At 49.9% G+C, this 24,661-nt stretch overlaps 1 protein-coding gene across 8 annotated transcripts in view; it reads left to right on the forward strand.

The window, feature by feature from the left end:
* Positions 1-24,661, forward strand: part of BCL9 (BCL9 transcription coactivator) — a 60,944-nt gene that overhangs the window by 9,323 nt on the left and 26,960 nt on the right. The window contains exon 2 of one of the 8 annotated variants that reach the window (XM_072885792.1): positions 18,153-18,291. The exons of 4 other annotated variants lie outside the window; for them this stretch is intronic. The gene's annotated coding sequence lies outside the window, so the exon portion shown is untranslated. Of the gene's footprint in view, positions 1-18,152; positions 18,292-19,752; positions 19,772-19,965; positions 20,104-23,266; positions 23,652-24,661 lie in introns of those variants that run through there. 3 more of the 8 variants (XM_072885810.1, XM_072885783.1, XM_072885774.1) reach the window with 3 other exon arrangements.

A 24,661-nucleotide genomic window follows, 5' to 3' on the forward strand; every position in this document is an offset into this window, starting at 1 on the left:
AGGGAAAGCCGCGATGGAGGGGGGAGAGGACTAGCACCAAACGTCTGGGGAGGCCTCTGCATCTTGTTAGAGAGTTGCGTTGAGCCAGCAAGCCAGCACCCAGTGGGTCAAGACAGCTGCGCGCTGTTCCTGGGAGACCTGTGCTTAGCAGGGGAAGAGGGTTGCTCTGTGGATGGGACAGGGGCAGCAGGGTCACTGCGTTAGGGAGAACCCCTCTCTCATCTGCCCGAGAGAGCCACCTGATCCCATGCAGAGGCTATCCCACTGTCTGATGTGGGACAGATTTTCCTCCGAGTCAGCCGGAGTGGATGCAGCCTATTTAACCACCTCCCTGCAGGGACAGGATTTTGGCTGCAAGGATCCTGGCCAGCAGCGACATTTGAAAGGTGGTGGTTGTTTGGATATCCCTTCATAGGCTCTGTTTGGCATCCCACAACAGGGACATGTGGCGTGGAGAAGTCCTTTCCCCAGGGCAGGGAGAGGTGGCTGCAGCTAGGCTGATGGGAGAGCCGGCCAAATCAGGGCTCATCAGGTGTCCCTGACAGCAAGGCACGAAGAGGTCACGCAGATGGCCATGTGTTGAAGTTCATCCCGTGTCCTACAGGACAGGGTGTGGTGACTTTCTGGCCTCCAGTGGAGTTTAGCTCTGTTTCTGGGTAGCACCACATTTGCCTCTGCCAGGCATGTCTCAATCCCAGGCTCATAAAAGTCACGAGCCTCAGCTCTCCTAACCAGACGGTTCCTGATTTCTCCCTTCTCTCTCTGCAACAGACTGACCCTTCCTTAGCATGCTGAGATGGTATCCCTCGCACGCCATGCAAGCTGCCGTACACCTTTTCCCATTTTTCCCACAGCTGCTTCTCTCCCTCTCCATACCTGCTTCACCTGTTTTACCTGCTCATTCCCTCCCGCTCTGCCTCTGGGCTAGGTCTCTCTTCAGACTCTTTCCGAAATTGTGTTCCTCTGCCTCATTTGCCTTCCCATCTGGCTTCCTTGTCTCTCTGGTCATGCTGTGAGCTGTCAGCAGCTAGAGGAGAAGGGCCATTGCAAGAGCAGGGCAGAGACCGGAGGGTGCCTGGGAGAGCAGAGGGGGAAGGCAGAGTATTACTAGATCAGGGTCCATCATTTGCTGGTGTCTTTGGCCTCTCCCAGGTATGTGCTGTTAGCAACATGGCATAAGTCCCCTTCCTCCAGAAGAGTAATTTTCCCATTGCTTCTGCTTCACTGTTGGCAAGCTCCTGAAAGGTTAATGAAGTAATTCACTGCAAAAGGAAAAAGCATGTCTTCCCGTGTTTTGCATAAATGAATCTTGGAGATTATGGAGCAGCCCATGTACAGGGCACAGGACATGCAGCTATGTCTTTGAGGCTTCTCACCCAAAATGCAGCTCTGGGAGTATCACGTAGGTGACCTGTCCACTCCAGTCCTTGAGATCAGCTTAGGTTAAAACTTAGGTAAAAAGCTGTGGCCTCCCCACCCATCTTTATTCGTGTTTCATTGTGTCTGATGGGGACTGGGGAGGAGGTACCCAGGAATGCCCCCGTCCTCCCATTGCGGTGGATCCTCGTTTCCCACAGATCCTCTTTAGAAAATGCCCTGTATCAGGTTTCATTCCCACTGGATTTTTTCTGTCTGAGAAGTACGGAAAAATCATTCAATTGGTTTTGAATCACATGAGTGGGAGCAGGAACCAACCCCAGAAGATAAGTGTTCTGACCTTTACTGCACTCAGATAACTGAAAATAATAACAAATAAATATGTCTTGTTTCTAAACCTCAGGCTTAGTGATGCATTCCTGCCTTATGCAACAAGAGCCTGAGCCAGGGCTCTTGAGAGGGTTGAGGATACGAACCTGGCAGCTGCCTGCAGTAAGCAGCAGCCCCTTTGCTTTCCTTTTGGAAATGCAGCTGGTACCAACCCAGATATTCAGGATGGGAGGGGACAGGGCCAGTGTCCCCACTCTCTTGCCGTCTTGCTGCTGGGACCCTGGATGTTTTCCCATGGCTAGCTAGAGAGAACAAGACTTCGATTATTTCTGGCCTGTGTCTGTTTCCTTGCACTTTCTGCCTGTTCTTTTCACTTATAGGGTTGGCCATATAGGGCCATAGAGGGCTGGCCACCAGCTGGACCTCTACATGTAGGCACACCATGAATAAGAGTATGTGACTTGCTCTGAAAAAAACGTATTAAACCCCCCAAATCGGTGAGTGTTTGAAAATAACTGAGGGAACCTGTCTGGAAGGAGGACATACTGAACTGTGACTCGCAGCGAGCTCCCCGGGTCTGGGTCTTAGGTCGCTGACTCAAACTTCCATCGTCCCCTGCAGGTGCCCCTGGGGAGGTCCTTCTGAGATGGCCTCTCTTTGCAGGCCACTGGTGACAGTAAATATTTGTACACTGCATACTGAAGTGCTGATATGGGACTGAGGTTCCGTTGTGCAGTGTGCTGTCCAGACACCGGAAGGAGACAGTCCCTGTCCTGAAGGACTTACTGTAGTCCCAAATTAGAGCATTCATGGTGCTTTCTGTCATGATTGTGACTTGATGTTCCTCCACCAGGACGTTGCTTCCCCTTCCCTCCTCTGTTACGTAGGGAGCTTGTTTGCTTGGTTTCTGCCATCCAAACCACTGTCGACTGAAGAGATGCCTGTATGCAGAGCTTAGGAGGTTTCTGGCACTCTGTCAGTGTAAAACATCTTATTTATTAGAGTCTAATGCCCAGTTGGGATGCACTTCTGATCTAAAGCTTCTGAATTCCTCCCTTTTAACACTAAAGATGCCATTCAGAGAGGCCCCCTGGGCCCAATGTGTGCTTCTGCTGAACGCTGCCCTGATCATCTATCTACCACTGTCTTGCTCAGACTTTGGGTTCAGTGATTTTGTTTCCATTAGAAGATCTTCTCCAGCTCACCTCTTCCTGCAGGGGTTCCAGCAGATACCCAAATAAATATGATTCAGTGGGCCGTGGGCTACTGTATTGCAGCGTATGGAAGCATGTGCATTTTCAACATGCAACCTGATATGTGTATGGATGCTTGCATTCGTGTCTGCTAGTGTATTTGGGCTGGAGGAGGTAGCAGCGAAGGCCTTGGCAGCTGGGAAGAAAGGAATGACAGGCTTGCCAGGGGAGGGAGGAGAGAGTTTGGTAGCTGAGATGAGGATTGGGTAACAACTGGAGGGGGAGATCAGATTTAGGAACCATGTTGCTCACTTAAGAAAATAGGAGAAGTAGTACATTGTTTATTGGGGATTGTGTTATTCCTGTGCATTATTTATTAATCTTCTGCTAATGGTACTGCATAAAGAAGTGGCACTTCCACAGAAATTTCACAGACAGCTGGAGGATCAGTTCCAGGAGGTGTTGTAACCAGGTCAGGTTGGTGTAGGGAATCCTGCTGGGCTCAGTTTTGACAGGCTTTGGAAAAGAGAAGATTGTTCAGGAGGCATTTGGAGGGGAGAAGGGAGGGTGTCTGTGACTCACCAGGGAACAATGATCACTGTGAGGATAAAGGGGCAGGCTGGAAGAAGACCTGGAGACAAAGGTGAATTCCTGGGTTCAGCGGATTCAGGATTCCAGCCTGAAGTATGAGAAAGCATAAGAAAATGAGGTGTTTAGGAGGAAGCTTTAGGAGTAATAAAGGCAGCTGGTGAGAGAAAGCCAAAAGTAAAGAGAAAGCAGGTTTTTACTACATGCTGTGCCTTGAAGTGGATCCTGAAAGGCTTGAATTCGAGGCAGGAGTTGGAAGAAGGGATGTACAAAAAGAGATGGCCTGTGCAGTGAATGTGACTGAACCATTCTTGACTTACCTGTACTGTACCATAGCACAGACCCGCTAGTTTGCGTGCTCGGCAGACGTGACAGGCTTAGCAGAGGTGTTGAGGTGCTCTGACCACCCAGGGACAGGGGGCCATGTAGGTTTGTAAAGTTCATAGCGCAGACGGATGGGTGCCAGGATGGGTGCTCCCAGCCAATTCTTGGATACTAGTCCTTCCTTGCGTTTGAAAGATGTCCCGTCACTTCGAGAGGTGGGACTGGTATTGTGGTAGGTGGCATGCTTCTTCCACTCAGCCGTGAAACTGAAAGGAGCGAATACTGCAGGAGGAAGTCATGCTACTTGTGCAAACCATCTTCGGGTGAGCAGCAACTGTTGAAATACTGGCCAACTCATAGTCCCCAAAATACCCAGACAAAAATGCAGTGGTCAAAGGTCTTGTTTTTAAGCTTTGTTTTACCCACCAGTTCAGCCATGTCAACATTAGGCAGGGAACACCCTACCTACTGCCTGCGACTGTTTCCATAAGCCAAGAGTGGGTCTAAATGGTAGTTGCCTTAGTGTCTCTTCTAGCTGAGAATCTCAGTGCTGAGCGGGTGCAGAAATTTTGGGGTTGGAGGGGAGGAGGAGAAGCTGCAACATAAACACAGCTTCATGGGCTGTCCTTTATTTTTCTGACTGCAGTGTAAAGCCAACTTTGTTAGATACAGGCAGACTGTGAGCATGGTGAGTCCTGTAGCACAGACAGGCTTTGCAAGGAACTCCGTTAGCTAGAGTCAGCCTCTTCCCTCAGCCATCACATACAGCACAGCTGAGCCACTGTTACTAAACAGTGTTGGGATGTAACTTCTAATTATACGCAGCATTGACGCAAATCATGCAACAAGTACATATGGCTACCTGTGTGTTTAAAATTTTTTTTTTTTTAAGTTATTGTAAGTCTTAACACTGCACAGCGCCCTACAGCAAACCTTACTCTGTGCAGCAATTGTGGTGGTATAGGTAGTGCTAAGTGCACTGAGAAGTTGTAACCACCAGTGAGTGAGAGCGGTCTGTAGGTTTTGAATAAACCGGGCCGTGATGGGACACAGCTCTGTTAATCCACTGTGTCTGTTAGAGCAGAAGGTGACTTGGGCCGACCAACTGAAACGCCTTCAGAGAGCATTTCTCTACCTGGGAAGAATCTGAGATCATCTGAGATCTGGGACTTTAATTTTAACAGAGCTTATCCATTGGGGAGGGACGGTCCCTTTCAAAAGCAAAGTGCTGATGAGTCCAGGAGTGATAAAATCACCCTTGGATTTTTTTTGTGTATGTGAACTCCTAGAAGTCATCTATGTTGGTATAAATGAGATCATTTGGCCTAATTAGTTCCAAGCTTAATTAGCAGTAATTATCCCAACATGGGAGTAATACCCGAGTAGGAAGTACTGAGTCCTCGATTAGATAGATCTCTAATTGGTGTTACAATATTGTAATTAAAGCATGCTTATACGCCTCTGCCTCTGCAAGTGATTTGTTTTATGTCTGATTAAACAGGGAGTCCGGCAGCCTCAAGGAGGCCAGGACATCACCACTGATTGAAACAGTGTATTATTCTTTGTTATAGGAAAGAAATGATGAATCACATATACTAGGAAACACTGTGGGCCAAATTAATCCTTTGAGTAATTGCTACTGGAGTTAGGGAAATTACAACAGGGGTGAATTTGGCCTCAAGTGCATAAGCTCTATCTGTATATCACACAGTTAAACAAATACTCATTCGAATGTGCAGTCTGGCAATTACACCGTCAGACGAATGCAAGTAACTTAATCTGCATTTGCGATCACTGGATTGCATGGGTGAGTTTTTTTGGCTGCTGAGTGAGCGTTATTAGATTGCACATTCTGCTCAAAGTTTGCAGGAGGTGGTGCCATGTGTCCCGGGATGTGCTGCACCCCAAAGCGGTCAGCAGAGTTTCAGATGGCTGCTGCTGGCTGCAACGTCCTCTCCTTGTTGGGGTGAGACCCAAAAGGTACTGGTAGGGTCACCAGGAGCACCTTGCAAATGGAGGAGATGGACAGATGAAGTGTCCTCTTTTCTTCCAGCATTGTCACCTCTAATCTAGCCTGTCTGACCCTCCCTAGCAGAAGACACTTCAGAAGAGCAGGTAAACAGACGTTTTTTGAAGAAGTTTAAGAAAAAGAGAGCGAAACAGGAACTTTCTGAAATTAGTCAGCTTCAAAACACGAAAGCTTCCTATGTCTTTTTAAGAAACCACCTCCTTAGGAGTTGGCAAGTGCGCCGCTTTATTACTTATCTGTTCGCTACATGAGTGGGCGACTGTACTTCCTGATTTGGTTCTTCAATATAGAGAGATCATCAGCATAGGTCTGTAGAGGACAGTAACTCCTCGCCTACGGAAAGTAACAAATAGGAATAAGGATGCATACATCTTCTGGCTGTCACAAAGGATTTCAAAGCACATTTGAGTCATAGCCAAAGTAAGACGTCAGCTTATTTCCATTTTACAGCTGCAGAAACTGAGGCACAAATCAGTTCCTTCTCTTGCTGTAGCTCATGGAGCTGGTGTGTATGGCAGCACCAGGAATGTGGTACAGATCTCATCACCTTCTGCTTCACCCACAAAAACACCTTTCTTTTCCAAGGTGGAGAGTCCAGAAGGAGCGAGGTGACTTGAGCAAGGAAATAAAATACACGAAATTCTGTTGAAGCAATATTAGGGATAAGAATTTAAGCACCCCATATACGGGAATTCAAAGCAAGGGTTTCCATAGCAGCATTGCTTGGCCATATTGTATATACACTATTTTGCATTGCTTGCATGATGTCAAAGGCATATTCTAATATCTGTGTGTGCAATATGTCTGAATCAGAGTTGCTATGAAACTTAAGGCTGAATTACACCACGGAGGCATATTCTTGTGTGGTGCTGGGAGGAAATAATAGAACTAGGTTTTGTTAGGATTTTTCTCTGGTGATACATTTTTCTTAGAAAATTGCTGATTTGCCAAAACTGTTGCTATTTTCGGGAAAAGTTGATTCCAGTTTCATGTCCCGTCTTGAAAAAAAAAATGGAGAAAAGTTTTGAAGCTGTCAAAATGAAGTGCTTCAGGAAGGTAAAACTAAATATTGTGTTTAATTCACTTGCTCAGAGTTTCTAGGTATAAGCGGTGAAAACATTTTCTTTTTTTCCCTGATCAGGTATAGAACAATGATTTGAAATCTCTGAAAATCTTGGAGGAATGAAAAGCATTCCCCTTCACCCTAAATAGTCCCAAACTGTCCTGGGAGTGGGGGGTGACAAGGGAGCGACTGCATCGCTCAACACCACGTGTGGCTGCCCGCTGTGCTGCCGTGGGAGCAGCGGGAGAGGTTACCCCCGAGTACCTCTCTGCCTACCTGGTATAGGCAGTTGTCAGGTAGAAAAAAATGCCCGTGCAGTACTGCTCAAATCTTTCACAAGGCCCAACTCTCCCTAAAAACACCTGGAATCACCTGGGTATCATAAGGTCAAGCCTTTGGACCAGGAGGGTTTTGAGTGGGAGCCACTATCTCTCACATGGTTAAAACTGCCTTCAGCAGATGATGGGATGTCAGTGAGGGGGGAGCTGCCGCCTCTCCCTAGTGGATGCCCCACACTGGGGATGGTGGGACCCGGCCTTCTCACCTCCGTGTGCATGGGAAAAAGGCCTCCTCCGTGGCTTCACAGCTCTTCCCTGCACTCGCCCCCCTCCGCCCCCTGCTTTTCAGCACCTCGTCCGTGCTCTGAAACTCCTTGGGGAAGAAGGGGGGATGTTGCGCCCGAGGCTGGGAAGGAGTGCTCGCACTCCTGGAAAAGCCCCGTGAGTTGGTTTGGCGTCACTCTTCCTGCTGGCAGCAACGTTTCCTCACTGCCAGCGTTCCCAAATGTTGGTGTAGCCTGTATGCCAACGTCTCCTTTCTCCCTGCTCCCTCATGTTGCAGTTGCTAATTTCTGTGCCTGTGCCTGAAGAGCTGTAGTTTAGACTTGCTTTGCCGTGCCTTGAAGCCATTCTTGCTTAGGAAAGAAACTGCAAAAGGGGTGTGGGAGAGAGGAAAAAAGAAGGAGAGCTTTATTTTTCCTGTGTGGCAGCGATGGATGCTGGATATTAGAGACAAGCTGACAAACATCTGAATGAGTGGAAGAGACTCCTAACCCAAAGGGAGGAGTTGTGGTTTAGGTTAAAGCCACAAAGGAAGTGAAGGAGGTTACCACTTTCCTGTCTGTGGGCAGGAGGTTCTCCTTCTGCTCATTTGAAGGCTTAGCTCTAGCTCATTCTTCCCCTAGGAACATACTGTGTACTTCTTGAAAAGCATTCGATCTGGCGTCTGATCTTGGGAGTGCCAAACATCCCCTTTATCCACAGAAATCAGCAGGAGCTGGGAGTTAAAGAACTGGGAATCACAGTCTAATTTATGGAGCCAGATATTCTAAAGCATCTTGTTAAGCCACGTGTCTTGTTTGGTGCTAGAGCATCTAGTGCATTTCTCCTTGCCTCTTCCTCTTGCTGATTCCACTTGGATTTTTTGCTGTAAATATCCATACCTCTGGGGCCTGCTGGCTCCCCACAGGTCTCACTTCTCTCTTGTTCCCGAGTGACTGGCAAACTGCGTAGCCATCCTGCCTGGATCTAGCAGTCTCGCATGCTGATGCAGGGCAGATTCTGAATGCCATCGGGCTCCTGCCAGCACGGCCTGTGATCAGTATTTTCCTTGATTTTCACTGTGTGCTTTTCTTTTAATGGCTCAGAGGATCTAGCTCTATGCGGTCGAAAAGTTTGTTGTCTCGGCTCTATAGCTTCACTCTTCGTCTGTGAGGAGAGAGTGAGTGGTTAACCCTGGTGTGCTGCAGAAGGCATGCCAGGAGGCAGATGAAAGAATACAGGATTGCTCTTACAAGAGAGGAAGCCTTACCCTGAGTCTGAGAAGCTCTGGCATGCAAGCTGGCTATCTTAACCCGAGCTATCAACTTGGCGACTGCACAGTTAGAACCACTGTCAGTGACAGTGACTTTAGTATGTACCACCAGTGCCTTCTGATCACTGTGCGCTACTGCACATGAAAAGAGGATCTGAAAGGTGCTCCCTGAAGAGCCCTTATGTGGTCTCTAACCTTCCATTAACAGCTCACCTTAGCCCCTAAGCCTGGCCTCGAGATGCAGCAGAGTCATTTCATTTACCAGGTGTGAAAATCATATTTTGCCATGTGAGGATGATTGCTCTATCAGGTGTATTACAGTATCTGTTTTCTTTAGGTTTTTTTTCTTTAAAGGCTTTGTTAGAACTACAAGATATCATTAAAGATTTATATGTGGCAAATGTGTCCTTTTTTGCAGAGTGTTTCCTTTTAGAGACCTTCACGGTATTGATTTCAAGTAGATTTTCCTCCTCTGTTTTAAAACACTTCCTTTGCCTATGGATTTTCAACATTACTCACTGGATCTGTGTGCAGTATGTTCCCCAGACTATGTTATCAAGCCAAAGTCCCTTACTGCTGGCCTTCAGGGACCACTTCGGAAGCTGGAAAGACCATTCATTTGCTGTGTTCACTCAGGGCTCAGCAACTATCCAGCATTACATCCTTCTTACTTCAGGATGTATGCTGTCGTCTAACTGAGCCGTGGGTCTGCTTTCAGCATGTGCCAGTGGATCCCAAACCTAGTCTGGCAACAGCCTTGAGCTATCCCTTGCTTGGAGTGAGCGGTGTTTGTTTGGATGTTTCAGATGTAAAGGGAAAACAAGCTGTATGATGGGGAAGTGAAGAAACCGGAGTGGTAAGCAGCTGAAATTGTAAGGTCATTTAGTTTTGGTATCAGCATTTTATTGCTCGAACTCATCCTTATGGCCATTAGAGTGGGGTGTGGCATTTCTTTTTGGAAAGGGCACGAGGACTCAGCAGGGAGGCTGGGAGCGCTGACGCAGCGCAGAGCCTAGAGGAGTGGGGTACCGCTGCCCTTTCAAGGGGAAGTGCTCGTGAGGAGCAGGCTGAGGTCCGCCAGCCATCGCTCTGCCTCAGGATGAGGCCCTGGGATCCATGTTCTGCCGGTGGGTGAAAGAGCTCTGTGACAGCCAGCAGGTGTGGCTTCAGCCGTCTTTTTGGGAATCATATGTGTAAGACATTGAAAACTTGAATTCAGACCTTAAAGCATCTGGCTTACGGTGTTTGGCTTTGTTTACTATAGTGTTATAGCCTTAGGGCCGCAGAAAGTGCAGCTTTTTTGAAATCATTGGAGTTGTGCTTGCTTATGGCAGCAGGGAGCTGGGGACATGTTTTTTTGGAACCTGTTGCCAGGATCATAAACCCTTTTCTTTGGGAAATGCTTTGTAAGGATGGCTCAAGTGCGTGCCTGGGAAACATTGTCCTAATGGAAACAAGACGTGGAAATGATCAAGTCTCAGAACAACTCTTATTTCTTCCCCACATCTGTGACTTCAGAGTCCACCATCCTAAGGCTCGGTCCTTCTCTCCTTCCTTATTACCATCAAATCTTAGTTTTGAACATCATATACACCACCAAGAGCTAGGACACCATAGGGGACACTGCAGTCTCTGCGCACGAGGGAAACGGGGACCTGGGTGAGGAAGCTAGTTGACTTGCACGGGACCCAGGCAGGCTGAGGTTGTGTTAACTGGACAAAGCAGCAGCAATCTTTGTTGTCTGATTCTTAAGGGGAGGGTACCTGTGCCTCAGCATTTAGATGTTTACATGCTACACTCTTTGATGCTGGATACTCGTATAAAAGCAATTACCAAAAATGCCAGTGGTTCTTGAAGACACTGTAGCCAGAGTATTACCTGCATTCCTTGCACGCTGGCTGGACTCCTGGCATTCATTTTGCCTTGGTTTGACAGAAAGGACAGGCAAAAGATATGGATTGTGTGTAGGAACAGCCCATCTTGTAAGCAAGCCAAGGCACAGGGTGTGTGTCCCATCAGAGTTACATTACTAAGGCAGGTCCCCTATGCAGCACCATCTCACGTGTTAAATGGATGCTCTAAAATATAAGGATATAGGCAGAAAAGAAACATGCTGTCCTAGGTGTCTCTGAGGACCTGCAAGGCAGGTATTGTAAGCAGATGTATTCATGCTAGGGAATAAACAGATATGATTTAAAATAAGCTGGCAGATTTTGTGCTCAGATGGACTAGGAACATTCACACAGTCTGTTATTGCAGTTCAGCTGTGAAGAGGCCAACACCTTCAGTAGAGAGGGACTAGCAAAATGTTTGGGCAGAATTATGTCCAGTCATGACATCTGTTGCTAAAGTGGTCCAGAGTTTGCACCATAAAAGTGCACAAGTAAAAATGGAGAAGAATGAGAGTGAAGCATTTACGTAGCTGAAGCATTTACGTAGCTAAGCCAAAACTCTTGAGTGCCCTCTAATAACGAAGACTCCTGTTTTTGTTGGTATAGTCCTCTATCATCTAGGATCTTGCAGATCTGAAAGCCGCCGATGATTACTGCAGAAGAAAATCAGCACCGCACTGATGATAAGCCAATGTCTAAACTAAAGAGCAAGAGGGAAATCTGCTTGCTTTCTTTGGAGGGATCTCACTGTTTTATGTAATCTTTGTACAGCACCTGTAAATCAGTGACTGGTACTTTTGAAATGTATTTCCTTCATCAAAAGCTATTTGAAACAACAGGTAGCACCTACCCATTCAGTCTAAGCTCCCTTGACATTTTTAAATGACAGATAATGAAAACTGTCTTCATTATAACTCAAGCAATTTCATCAGACTGTCACCAGCAAACAATGGCAAATTAAAGACTGAACAACTCTCAGCTCTACTCTCCTAGGTACCTATGCGAGAATACCCGATGTCTTTTCTACAGCTTCTAGGAAATATAAGGGGTGATTTCTCAGGTGGGGAGGGTTCTGGTATGCGAGGCACTAGAGGTCAACAGGAACATGTTAAAATCTGTCTGGAAACCAGTGGTCAGATGGCATAAAAATGGAGCACAAATGTGAGAAGGATCGTGGGTGAGAGACATGGCTTATCTAACAGAGTGCTGAATTCTGCACTGCCTTCAGTTTATGAATGGATTTATAGCATGGTGCCAAACAGAGCATATTGCAGTTGTCTAATCCTTAGGTGACAGAGGCAGGCATGATAGTAGACAGAGCTGCATCCAAGAGGAATCATCAGAACAGCCCAGTCAGCCTGGCATTATTGCTACCTGATCTGCGGGAACCCATCCAGGCCCCTGAATCTGAACTGCCGAAGGGAAACCTAGTCAAAGGAGCAGCTGTTGCGGTATGGTGCTAGCTTATCTTACCCTGCTTGTTTCTCCCCAGCCAACATTGCTTCAGGCTCGCCTGGGCTGAGCATCCGTCACCCAGGTCCTTCCCCCCTCACCCCCCCACACCCAAATTTGTAGACTTAACCAAGCTACATGCCCCACCCCCGTTAGATTAAAGGGAGACAGAGAGCAGAAGGGGCATTTCACAATAAAACATCATTTATATGAGATGGCCATGGTGTGGAAGAGGCTCGCACCAGGGACTGAATTATAGGGGTCCAGAGAAGAAAGAGGCTGTGGCAGAGAGAGGGTTGTTATTGGAGCACACAGGGAGCAAAATGACTGAGATAGAGGGTGTAGATAAATAGTTAGAAATAGCTGCAATGGTGTGATTTGGAAGGAAAATCAGTCACTACTTCAGTCACCAGTGGTGTTCAGTTTGGGGAGCTGAGTGGTAAATTACAGGCAGGTTAGGACTCCAAGAACATCTGTGACCCTGTGAAATGCTGGAGAAAGAAAAGTTGCAGTAACAGTGAGTAAGATTCAGATCTCATCTATCTAAGCATGAGTATCTCAAGGTGAAATAACAGAAGGAGAGGAGGCGGGAATATTGATTTCTGCCTCACAAAACAGACAACAACGCCTACTTTTTCATAGCAAGAATGTAACCGTTCGCTTTAATGGGCCAGTCTGCAGTACAGTGGGGGCTTGGTTTCTTCTTCGCGTGCAATCTAGAGAGGAAGTCATGCTGAAGTTATTTTTATTTTATTGTAGCCTTGCAGGGGAGACATGAGCAAAATTTTACCCTCAAACACCTGTGCGCTGACTGTAGGGGCAGCTGTAGTCCCTGAGTGTAACCCGTCTGCGCTGCTGCCCTGTTGTACAGCAGTCGGGTACCCTGCGCAGCCGGATGCTGGAGGAGCAGCACAGGAAGGCACAAAAAGCCTGTTATGCCAAGAGGGCGAGGGCTGTTGTATGTGTTGGCGACACATGATTTCTTCTGTCTGTCTGAGGGCAGACTTAGCCTCCTTCTATTTATCCCTTGAGAAGGATGCTCCTAATGAAAGGTACTTTCTTCAGCTGGTCATGGCTTTCTCAGAAATATTCCTTTGGGAATTAAATTTTGTTTGGTTGGTTTTACGCCGTGCAAGCACACACATGTGTGCCCCGGTGCTGTGGGGCAGGCATTACAGAGGACGTAGCTGCGTGGCTGTGCAAGGGGGCTTGCTGTCTTGGACTAGGCTCAGCAGGTGGCTGAGTGGAAGCAGGAGGTGAGTTTGGCAATTTCCTGAGCTGCTGCCCTGTCTTTTCTCATTGAAGTCAAATACGATCATGAACATTCAAAGGGAGTGTAAAGTCATGGCTGAGAATCTTAAAAGGCTCAAGGGTCAGGCGATTCCACAGCCAAATTCCTCTGGCGGCACCACAGCACTCGGTGTGTGTTAGCGGTTCCCTGTAAAACATGGGGGCAGTGTAATGGGAGCAGTGTTCCTGGGCAAACATGGATTTTGGGGTCTCCTGTATGCCAAAATTTCCCACCTTTGTTTAGTATGAATTCATATTTTTCATGTGTTGCATGAGCATATGTTTCCCCAGATTCTGTTTACCTGATTTCCTTTCTGATTCAGTGTCTCTTCTCTCCTCCTTCTTCTTCTCCTTTTTTTTAATCATAGGAGATAAAGCTGAGCGTTTATCTCTATGGCTGCGTGGTATTTGCCTCATACCTGCTTATTGACTCGGGAGATGGCTTTCTAAATAGGGCAAGAGCTTCCTGCAATTGGAATGTTATAATATGTGGAACTTGTTCATCGCGTCAGAGTTTTGATGTGGGATAATGTCTTGAAGGGGGGCAGATCAACTAGAAGGCTCTCTGGAGATCCAGAAGAGTATTTTAACCATAGGCCCAGTTCCATGCTCCAGCCCAAACTTGATTAAGGCTCAGATTGTTTGGATGTTCATGTGTGAATAGGAAAACACAAGATCAACCGTTTCTCTCTTTTCAGTGCAGATAGGAAAAGTGAGAGCAAGGCCTTTCTTGCCCAGCTGAATTTGCTGTCATCTGTACGCTGTTGACATAGGGTGATGTTGTGCAGCCAGTGCTGGTCAGATCCATCTGCCGGTCTCCTTCCTAACAGAGCCCTGTGCACTGTGCAGCCAGTGAGGCAGTAGTGATGGGTGTAGGTGAGCTACAGGTGGTCTTATGCCAGCAGTGGGGGCAGAGGTAGGGGTGTGTGTATGTGTGTTTTGGGGGGGGATGTGTGTGTGTGCGTGTATATATATGGGTATTAACATTGAGATGGATATATATGCATTTCCCTCCTCTGTGAGTCTGTGAAGTCCCACACAAATCAGGGTACAGAGGGACTGTTCACCCGAGCCAAGTGAAGAATGTTCTCTGATGTTTGCAGGACTAAGGTTCAGCAAAACTGGGGAGAGTCAGGGTAATGTCTAATACCAAAAGACACTGAACTAGAAAGCAAGGCACAACAATCTCTCCCCCTCCCCCAGGCCTGATTTCCTAATCTTTTAGGAATGATTTACAATAAATAAAAGACTTTCTGAGAGAAGGGGTTTTTTCCAAGTTAACAGTGGATGTTAAACTATGCTTCCCTGTGGTCCTTTCCCGTCTCTTTCACACTGTCCAGCTTTAGACTTCATCCTGCAGCAAGATTCATGAAGGCAGCTCCCCTGTGCCCATGCAGAGAGATCACGGCGGTATGCGAACCGTAATCACCTGGATTCCTTGCAGAAATGGGTTGTTTCCTTTCGAGAAGGCTCATTAGAGCACGCAGCCATGTAAAACTCAAAGCTCCTGTGAAAAAGATTTCATAGAGCCTGATCTCGCTCTCGTCCTGCAGCTCCTCTGATCATTTACACCAGAGCGAGAAGAGGGCAAAAACCCCCCAAACCTAAAGCAAACAAACAAAGCAAAACATCCTCCTAACGATGTGTATTCTTCACTTCCAACAGTGATAGCGTTTTACACCCACTTTGCACAGGTGTACATGAATGCAGAAGTCGGGAGGCAGTATAGAGAGCAAAGCTCTTAAGGAGTTAGTGGAGCTTCCCTGCTGGAAGGTTATAATCACACTGAAAGAGGGAAATCTTGCCTCAGCAGACAGGAAATATGTGATGCAATTTCAGCACAGAGTTGCTAGAGATAAAATAGCCCATAAACTGAAAAAAATTGTAGGGAACACTTTGCATGGCCCAAATGTGCCATGTCAAAGCTAATAGCAAGGGAGCCTTTGACTGCAGAAGAAGCAGTGTACTGGCTACAGATGCTCATGGTGACTACATCCTTTACCTGCAAGGAGGAGCGAGCGCACATCCCTGATCCTGTGTATAGTGACTGTTGGCAGATCCTTCTTGATGGTGACAGATTTTCTTGAGGGAAGGTTTTTAAGCATTAACGACTGAAAAGGCTCAATCTGCTGTTGCATTTGAGGTGAAACTTGTTTCGTGTGGAACAACTGTGTGGAAGAGGCTCCACTTCAGAGAGTGGATGGTCAGGAGCAGGGTGTAACTTCAGAAGAGAGTAATGCCTCCAGTCTTCACAGGCGAAGGCTCCATGTCGCCATTTCGCCTGCCCTCAATCCCATCTTCAAAAGTTCCTGTTCCTCAGATGTTTCCACCTCCTCCAGTTGTGCCAGTTCAGCTGCTTGTGGGGATGAAATCTACATCGGAGCTGGTCTGGCATTAAGGATTTGTTCTTGTTAGTAGGGCTTTTAAAAAAAAGTTGGATCATTTAAACAGCTCACCTGTAAGTGGCCACATAAATAGTTTAACTGGCACAAGTGAGCGGCAATAACTGTGAGAGAGTGCAGCAGGATTCTCTTAAACTGGGTCTGCTGCAGATGGAATAGTGAAATGGAGCCACAGCCCTACACGCTCTTAACGTTATTTGCATGAGTAGCTCCACTGTGTTTCAGTGGGACTCTACTTACACATGTAAAATTAAGTGTTTGCAGGGCTGGGCCCTTAAAGAGAATAAAAGCCGCGATTGGGGTGTGCCATGCTCTGAACCATATATAGAAAGTGTAATGCAAATGTATTTTGCTGGCTGGCCTATCTCGTCTGATCTGTCTGCTCTGCAGAACTGGAGCTCCTGTAGCAACTTTCCTTAGGCTTGGTTTGCTCTAATGGAAGAAGACCCTGCTTTTGAATAGAAAGGCTGATCTTCTCCCTGCCACAGCCAGGGAGTTGTGAGGAGAGTGTACGCAGTGTGGTGAGAGCTGTAATGTTTCCAAGATGTTCTTGGATTTGCCGAAGTGCTCTAAAGAGCCGGGACAGCTGGCTTCTCTGGGGCAGCTTTTACGAGCTTGGCCAAGGCAGGGCAAGGCCCCAGTATGGGGGGATGCTCTCGAGGTTGGCAGTGGCGGTCCCATGGTCTGAGGCTCTGCTACCTGAAATCCTGCCTTACAACCTGTCATCGCAGTTAAGATCATTTGGGAGCCTGTTGTTGTCAGTTCCCATGGTAAAACCCTTCAAGGACAGCAGGAGGGATTTCTCAGCTGAGAATCCCTGCCTTGGGAGTTCACTGCTTGTGGCAGTTTGCTGTGGCAGATTCCCAAAGGCGGTGGGTGAAGTAGCAACTTAACGCTTGGGAGTGAAGCAAAACACCTTGATAGTCGCTATTCGGAGCCCCAAAGAGAGGAAGGAAGAGACATAAAGCCGTTGGAGGGGAGAGGCTTGGTGTGGTTATTTGAGACCGCTGCCTGCAGAGTTGCACAGTCATTTATAACTGTTTGAAATGTGGGGGGATGGGGTCGGGGGGATGGGAGGGGAGTTGGAGGAACCACAGCATCTGCAAACTAGTAGCATTTTATGCTCCTTTTCCCCGGTCTAACTCCGCAAGGGACAAGACAGCAAAGTACTGGGTCAGAGGAGGGAGGAGAACAAAAAAGGCAGTCCGCTAACACCTCGTATTTTATCGCTGCTGTTGCATGTGTCAGGATTGAAGCACAGGGTAGGATTTTCAAAGGTACCTTCAGGAAACGGAAGTTGGGTGCCTGGCTTCCTTAGGCTCCTTAGAAGAATCCCAGGCTCTACTGCCCAGGGGAAACAAACTTCCTTTTAAGCAACCCACGATGGGTCCCCGATGTTGGTGAGAGCAGGACTGGGTCTTCTGTCTAAAGCACCGTGAGGCATATCTGTTCCTTACACCATGTTTTGCTGCCTGGCTGGTCTACTCTGTACAGCTACTGCTGTTGGAACCTTTCCTGGGCTCAGTCCACTGAGCCCTGTCTGGTGTGGGATGCGTAAAGGAGAGGAGGAGTGGTAGGTGTTACATTGAAAAAGACCCATATCAATGTAAAAATAGGGAAGGTTTATACGTCAGGTAAAGGAGCGGGCTGAACCGATGGCAAGAAAGGTGGTGGTTCAAGTGGAGCTGATCAGTTAGGTTTCACCAACACTTCAGCTTTAGAAAGTGCTACCGTGATCGGTGGAAAGGTACAGGTAGGGCTAGCATCGGTGGATGAGTTGGAAGGACTGGCCAGAGACCATGGGTTTCCAGCTCCGGGTCGTAGATCCTGGGAACTTGTAGCCCGAGGGACTTGTCTGGAAAAAGTAACGGAGAGAAGCAAGCAAGAGGCATCAGTGGGCTGAAAGTCTGTCCAGCGGGAAACGTTTAGGGGGTCTGGTCTGCAAATCAGAAGGGATTGAAAACCGGCGTTAAGAAGTATCCCCCTCAAGGAAGAGTGTCTATCTAGGGTGAGAGGTGTGAATTAGCTACTGTTGCAGTGCTCAGGAAGTTGTAAAGAGTTCTTTAACGATGTTACCAAGTGGGCATGGACAAGGGAAGGAGGAGAGAGGGCCAAAAAAAAGGAAAAGCCCCTTAGGGGTTGAGGGCTGAGCAGGGAGAGGAGGTGGTTTTATCTGCCAGAGCCACGCCCAGTGTGAATGCTCAGTGCTGGAAAGCTCTTCTTCCAAAGAGCTGGGTTATTTAAAAGTGGGAGTTGGACAGGGTAAAGAGTGGGTCGTTTGAGGATAAAGGGAGAGGGAGAAAACACTCTGCATTTCTATTCACTTTTCTTGTATTGGCAAAACAGGTTATTCAGGCATCGTGGATATGCAAAAATGATCAGCCTGCTTTCTCTCCTTAGACTGCAGCAGTTCTGTGCATCTGTGTGTCACCGGTGGTTTGGAAAGCTCTTCCTTACAACCCACAAGATCGCCCATTTTAAGAACATTTTGTGGAGGTGAAGGAGGATTAGTGGATGTTGAAAGCGCTCTTTTCACAGAGTAAGTCGCAGACTGAAAAGGGCGGGGGATTGCTACAAATCTTCAGAACTCTTACCTGCCAGCTGGTTTCAAACTACATTGATGTTTAATCCCCCAAACGTGGAGCATTTGTTCAGGATAGGGCCCTTGAGCACATTTAGGAGTTGATAGGTTGTGTCTGTTTGTCATTACTGTCTGGTTCCTCCCTGCTTAGCTGCAAGCTGCTGCACAACCCAGAGCTTTCTCCCATCAGAAAAGGCCCTCAGATCTCTCAGAGCGGCTCCATCAACCCGCTGGCAGCTGGTGGGCAGAGTCCGGTTGCTCAGCCACCAGGTAGGAGAACGATGCTTCTCCTCCAGAAGTTCCCTCCCGCTTTCCTCCTGCCTTGCCGATGGCGAGCCGTCCCCTTCCTTCTTCAGAAATACGTGGAGGGGAGATGCTACGCTTGGTGCCAGCGGGGCGAGCGAACGCGCTGCTCCGTAAAGGTGCTGCCTCCCCGCCAGAGCCAGCGCCTCTGGGCAGTGCCCCTTTCGGGATGGCGACTGTGCCGGAGGCTGGCTGCAATGCCCAGTGCCCGCCTCGGCTTCCCAGTGTGCGGAAGCCCCTCCGCAGGCAGCTGGCGCCTGCCGTGAGGCTGAGGCGGCGCCCGGCGGAGGTGCCGTGGCGCAAGCTGCCCTGGCAGCCGAGGCGGCTCTGGGCAGGACGGTGCTGAGGAGGGCTGGCAGGGCACCGGCTCTGGGCCGGGCGGCCGCCTTCCCGCAGCCCCCCCGGCCCCGGCGTGCGCCTCCCCCGGGGGCCGTGCGAGGCCTCAGGGCTTGGCGGCGGGCGGGCGTCCCCCCCTCCTTCCCCGCGGGGCCCGCGCCGTTTCCGTTAGGGGGCGGGCCCCGCGCGCCGCCTCAGGGGAGCGCGAGGTGCTCGCGCGCCGCCGGGCGGGGCGGGGCGGGGGGCGCCGGCTCCCGCGCCCCGCGCTGACAGGGGCCCGCACCGGCCCCTCCCCGGCTCACCGGGAGCCTCCCCTGCGGCTGCGGGCACCGGGGCACGCGGAGCCCCCGCCCCCGCCGCCGCGGCGGCGCGGCCCCGCCCGGGGAGCGGAGCGGGGCGGGAGGGGGGAGGTACTCTCGGCGCTCGACTCCGCGGAGCGGACTTGGGAGGGTGCGCGGGAGGAGGGGCGGTCCCTTTAAGAGGCGCTCTGGGCGCGCGGTCTCTTTAAAAGGGGAGGAGGGGGTGGGGCCGCCCCGAGGCGGGGGACAGGCTATGTTAATGGCGGGGGCGGTGCCGCGGCGAGCGGGGAGGGGTGGGGGGCGCCCGCCCGCCCGCCCGGCGCGGCGGGGCTGTCCCTTTAAGAGCCCGGCTGCTACCACTGTGTAGGCGAAGGCGGGAGGAGACCGTGTGCGAGGGGGAAGGGATACAGTCTCCGCCCTCTCGCTGGGGAGGGGCGGGACGGGGGGCCGGGCGAGACCACTGCCGGGAACGGGGAGTAAGAGGCGGTCCCGCCGGCGGAGTGAGTAGGGGACAGTACCATTCCCGGGGGGGGGCGCGCGCGACGGGCGGTACCATTCCTCTCTCCGGGTTGCGGGACGCGACGGGAGGGGAGGCGAGGGGGGGAACGGTGTGGGGAAAAGGGGGGAGCGGGCGGGGAGCGGGCGAGAGGGGCTGCGATGGGCGGTACCATGTGTGCGGGAAGGAGGGGGGAGGCGCTGGCGGACAATGGAGCCTGTGTGTGTTTGCGGGAGGGGGAAGGACCCGCCGTCGCCGGGGGGAGACGCTGCGCCGCCCCCTCCCGCCCGGGGCTGAGAGGAGCCTCGGCCCCCACCCCTCCCCCACGGCCTGGCGGTGAGTGAGGGGGAGGCGGCGCGGCGGGCACCGGGCGACCACCGGCACCCGCCGCCGCCGCCCGCCCAAAGTTTGAGAGTTGGGGGAGGCCCGGGGGCGGGGGGGGCGTGAGGGCGCCGCGGGGAGGGGTCGCCGGCGGCGGCTGAGGGGAGCGCTGCCCCCGGGATGGCGGCGCCCCGGCGGCTCTGCTGGCGGCCCCCGGCGCTCTGCTCGGCTCCGTGCCGTGCCCCGGGGGCTCCGCTGCGCTGCGCGGAGGGGTGTGGGGTGCCCTGGGGGTGTGCTGCGTGGCGGGGAGTGGAGGATGCTCTGAGGTGCGTGGGGTGCCCCGGGGCTGCGCTCCGTGGAGGGCCATGTGGGGTGTCCTGGCGTGCAGGAGGTGCGCTGGGGTGCCCCAAATGACGGGGTGGGGGTGCTCCGTGGTGCAGGGGGTGCTCTAGGGGCTGTGCCCTGTGGAGGGACGTGTGGGGCGCAGGCGGTGCCCTGTGGAGGGACGTGTGGGGTGCAGGGGGTGCTCTAGGGGCTGTGCCCTGTGGAGGGACGTGTGGGGTGCAGGGGTTGCTCTAGGGGCTGTGCCCTGTGGAGGGACGTGTGGGGTGCAGGGGTTGCTCTAGGGGCTGTGCCCTGTGGAGGGACGTGTGGGGTGCAGGGGTTGCTCTAGGGGCTGTGCCCTGTGGATGGACGTGTGGGGTGCAGGGGTTGCTCTAGGGGCTGTGCTCTGTGGAGGGATGTGTGGGGTGCTTTGTGGTGCATGGGAAGCCCTGGAGGTTGCGCTGTTTGGAGGGGCATATGGAGTGCTTTGCATTGTACTATGGTGCAGGGGATGCCCTGGGGGCTGTGCTATATGAAGGGGTGCATGGCTTGCTCTGGCTTGCAGGGGATGCCGTAGAGGTTGTGCTGTGTGGATGGATGTGTGGGGTGTCCTGGGTTGCATTGTGGTGCATGGGATGCTCTAAGAGCTGTGCTACATGGAGGGGTGTGTGGGGTGCCCTGTGGTACAGGGGATGCCCTAGGGCTTCTGCTGTGTGGAGGGATGTGTGGGGTGCTCTGGATTGCAGTGGGGTGCATGGGATAGCCATGTGTCTGTGCTGTGAGGGGTGCCCTAGGTTGTGCTGGGGACACTGGGTGCCCACGGGGCAGTGCTGTGTGGAGAGGTGTGGGGTGCTGTGGGTTGCAGCACTAGGGTGCTCTGGAGGCCATGCTGTATGAGTGGCTGTGTAGAGTGCTCTGCTGCGCTGAGGTGCGCTGATGTGGTTGGGGTGCCCTAGGGGCTGTGCTGTATGGAGAGGACAGTGTTGGATGGATTAGAGAGGTAGTTCTGAGTTTTTAATCCCAGTGAGGGATTGGGACATTGGATAGGAGGGACTGCAACACCAGGGCTAGGCTGTTGGGACTGGGGGTGCGGGCTGTCCTAAGAGAAAGAAGCTGGTACCAGTGGGGTGAGAGCTGGGTGTGTGGACTCTGCAGTGGATCTGGAGCGAGGGGCTGGGGCACAAGGTCTGCTGTAGGGAGTGTGGTGTGAGGTGAAGCATGCAGCGAGGGGGTGGGAGGTTGTACGTGGGACACTAGATCATCTGGGATGTGCTGTGAGGAAGGGATGGGGGACTTTGTTGCAGGAAGAGCTGAAATATGGGTGTCTGCAGGAAGGGTTGTGGAGAGGTAGATGAAGAAATGTGGAGTATGAGGTATGCTGAGGAGAAATAAGTTGATACACGAGGGGATGGATGTAGTGATGGGAGGATGTGAGGAGCTGGGACTTCAGTGGTTGGGAGAAAAGGATATGGGAGAGTGGGACTGTGGTATGGGGAAGCACTGAGAACCAGAATATGGGGTAAGAAGTGCTTTCAGTGCGAGGGAGGTGGTGCACGTGGCTGTAAAGGGAGTTGTAGCCGTCCAGAGCTGGGAAGCTGTGTAGATAGTTCAGGGGAGCAGGAATCCAGGGAAGCTAAGCATGTAGTGTCGAACTGGTATGTGGGGTAGTTGTGCAAGAGGAGTTTGTGGGATACTAAGAGTGTGGGAGGGGATATTGTATATAGGGATCGTGGGGAAAAGCAGTATCTGACAAGGCAGGGGAAATGTGTTCATTTGGAAGTGTTCTGCTAGGTAGAGAAGAGCCACTGTGCGTATGTGCATGAGAGGGAGTCTATGCTCTGGTCTACTGCAAAGGCAGCATGGGAGGCTGTCAGTGGGATGGGAGGCTAAATCTGTAGAGGTACTGCAAGTTCATGAGGTTAAGGGTTGGATGATGGCGGGGGGGGAACAACACTGGAGACCCCAAATGCTTAGGGAAATGGTGGGACAGGTGGATGCATGCAAGCAGCAAAGCTTCACTTCTAGGATGAGAGAGACCACTCTGTATTTCTGTGCTGTCCAACTTTTCTGTCCCCAAGGCCACTCTGTAGGTGATGGGATGACAGGACTAAAAAGGCCTCTGACAATTGAATGTTTGGGATGTGGAAGGTGGATGTTACTCTGGGAGGTTAGACAAAGCATGAGGACACAGATGGGAAGAATCTGATGTGACAGTCAATTGTGGGTTGTTATTTGAGTATAAAATATTAAGGTGGGATGATTACATGGTTAGTGGTTTAATAGTAAACAAAATGAGAAATCTGGAAATTGTCATGCAGCAAAGAAAGAAAGTATGAAATAAGAAGTGGCAGTAGGGTAGTGGAACAGTAGATTGTGGAACAGTTCAAAGCCCACCAATGTGAAAGGGAAGATGCTTTTATTCTCCAGATGCCAAACCTAACTTGGACTTTGAAACTGGTCTGGAAATAACCATGAACCTCACTTTCTGGGAGAGGAGTATCAAGTCTTGTAGCTCTTACCTTGTAAAGTAACATCTCCTTAGTTTGGGCATTAGCCTCACTGACTTTGGGGCAGAGAAGAAAAGGTTGTGCCAAGTCAAATTTGTCTCATTAAGCCTCCCTGTTGGTGACTAGTTGCTCTACTGTCAAAATACAGTTGGAGGAAGCGGGGGAGACAGTTCTTCCAGTTTTGAGGGGTTCCAGTAACATTTTTATTTTCCTTGAAAGTATTTTGTCCTCAATTTCTCTGTGAAAAGCCCACACAGACATCATAGGATGTTCTAAAGCATCCTTAAATGTATCGAGCTTTAAAAGCAGGAGGAAAAGAAAGTGACGTAGATTTTTTTCTTCTGTTTTGTTGGAAGATAATATTTGGTCAGTGATTGCTCAAAATATTACAAAAACAAGTGTTGGAAAGCTAGGCAAGGCATTACACGAAGTCAAATAATAGAAAAAACAATCACAGGGTATGGAATGAAATAATTAACATACCTAAACAGCTTTATTCCTGTCTTCTTTTTGTTTACCTCTCTCTTGCTTTATATTAGGGCTGTAATGCCCAATTACTGTCTACAGTGGGGTGTTACAGATGTTGAACGGGTGAAGTTAAATTGAGGCTAACACACAGTTGTTTTGTGTTCATCCTACGCTTGCAGCAGAGCTGTCCTAGCAGAAGTGCATATGCCCGTATCCCACAGCAGACCGATCTCCTTTCTCCTGGGAATCACAAGGGTTGCTTTGGTGAGATTTTATAGCCATTTCGGACAAGTTGGCATGATGGCTCTGTTGTGTGGTGTGTGTGGGTTTTTTTTTTTAACAGTGATCTCCAAAGAGATTATTTTTAATGAATGTGTCCTTTTTTCTTACTCGGAGCATAAAAATGGCTCAAGGGCTCATATTCTTTCCCTGTCTCCCTTGCTGGCCCCTCCTCAAACAACAAAAGAAAGGCAGCTTTCTTTTTTTAACTTGGAGTTAGCAACGATGTCAGTTTTGGGATTTTGGAATTTTCCCAGTGGGGTGGGTGCATTTTTTTTGTTGATCTGTTTTTTGGGTTGGGTTTTTTTTGTGGAGAGGGGTCTGGGGATCTTGGGTCTCGCTGCACTGTTGTGAACTCTTAACACCTTAATTGAAGGGGTGGAGATGCTGAATCACTAACAAAGACCTCCTTTATCCAAAATGTTAATCAATCATTGACGTTAAATAAGTGTGAACAAAACCAAACAAAAAAAACCCCACCCTAAACAAGTTTTTGTCTAAGTCCCCCTCCTATTCAGCTGCTCATCTTTGGTCAGGTTAACATTAGAAATTCTTTTGGGGATGTATTTTGTGTGTGTGTGTATGTACTTGATTTTTGGCAATGTTTGGTAAAAGTTCTGTTGCTGACTTTCCAGTATAGTTTTCCCCAACGCAGATTATTTAGCTCATAGATGCAATAAAGATGTTTTGGGAGAAACTGCGATCTGCTCTGGTGTGAAGGAAGTCGACTGTGACAGTACTGTTGTAACCATCTTTTTGTGGGCTAGGGGTGTGTGTATAGGTGTCTTTTTGAGTTTTGTTTTGTTTTGGGGGAGGTATTTTGCTTTCCTCTCTTGTGATCGGTCAACACAGTCTTCTAAGCTAGGCAGGACTTGAATTTTAATGTGAAAGAAAATAAATAGGTTTCTGTTCATACAACCAGAAACTTTGTAGATCTGTTCTGTATATTATGAATACAAAGGATGTGGACTCTTTCTTCCCTGTGTTTCCCCCTC

This window comes from Ciconia boyciana, chromosome 1 (genome assembly GCF_034638445.1).
Source record: "Ciconia boyciana chromosome 1, ASM3463844v1, whole genome shotgun sequence".
Classification (NCBI taxonomy): domain Eukaryota; kingdom Metazoa; phylum Chordata; class Aves; order Ciconiiformes; family Ciconiidae; genus Ciconia; species Ciconia boyciana.